Here is a 1443-nt window from a genome sequence, read left to right on the forward strand (position 1 = left end):
TCTTTCAGTTGCTTCTCAGGCACAACACGGGTGCCCTCATTTGCAAGCAGTCAGAGGCTCTTCTTACAGTATGTCATCAAAATTATTCACAAAAAAAGAACCTCGAGTTGTGCCGTCTGATCTCTTGATCTTAAAACCGGCGTGAACTTACTACCGACAGCACCGCACCATCAGACGATATAGCTCCGACATCTTCCCGCCGAATAAATTTGAATACATTTACTTTCCAAATGTTGCCGCGTTGATTTTGAAATTTGGCCCAAATTATGCACTTCCTTGCCAGAGTTACGCCGTCCAGCACTGTTTTTTTCATATCGCACTGCTTTCGATCGCGATGCCGCCTTGAGAAGTCGGCATGTCTGCCTTACCTGGCTTTATCATTCGATCATCATCATCATCAGCATCATCATCAGCTTATTTTTATGTCCACTGCAGGACGAAGGCATCTCCCTGCGATGTCCGGTTAACCCTGTCTTGCGCTACCTGACTGCAACTTGCGCCTGCAGCTTTGTTAATTTCATCACCCTACCTAGTTTTCTGCTGTTCTTGACTGCGCTTCTCTCCCTTTGGCACCCATTCCGGTCCACCGCCTGGCTACTCTACGCATTACTTGGCCTGCCCGCCTCCGTCGTTTCCTGTTAATGTCAACGAGAATATCGTCTATCCATGTTTGCTCTCTAATCCGCACCACTCTCTTTCTGCCTCTTAACTTTACGCATAACATTTTGGTTCCATCGATCCTTGCGCGGTCCTTTACTCGTTCTGAAGATTCTTTGTTAACCTCCGTCTTCGCCCCATATGTTAGCACCGGTAGAATACAATGATGGCAAACTTTTCTTTTCAACGACAGTATCAAGCTCCCAGTCAGGATTTGGTAATGGCTGCTGTATGCACTCCAACCTGTCTTTATTTTTCTGTACATTTCCTTCTTATCATAATGGCTCCCTGTAAAAAATTCAAATAAAAACAGACTCCTGTACAGACACTAGAGGCTGACTGGCGATTCCGAATTCTTCTTTCCTTGCCAGGCTATTCAACCTTATTTTTGTATTCTACATATTCGACTTCAACCCCAGTTTTACACTTACTTGGTTAAGGTCCTCAATTACTTGTAATTCGTCGCTAGTGTTGCTCAACAGGACAATGCCATCTGCAAACCGGAAGTTGCTGAAATATTGGCCGTTTGTCCTCATTTCTAAACCTTCCCCTTCTGATAGCTTAAATACTTCTAAGAAGGCAGTGACTAGCAGTACAGATATTGTGTTTCCTTGCCTGATCTCCTTTTTCAGAGGTAAGTTTCTACTTTTCTTGTGGAGTACCAAGGTAGCAAAGAAATTTTTTTAGATGTTTCCACAGATATGCACGTGCGCCTCCTGTACTCCTTTATTACGCAATACCAATGTCATCATCATCATCATCATCGGCCTGGTTACGCCCACTGCA

Source organism: Dermacentor variabilis, chromosome 4, assembly GCF_050947875.1.
Source record: "Dermacentor variabilis isolate Ectoservices chromosome 4, ASM5094787v1, whole genome shotgun sequence".
Classification (NCBI taxonomy): Eukaryota; Metazoa; Arthropoda; class Arachnida; order Ixodida; family Ixodidae; genus Dermacentor; species Dermacentor variabilis.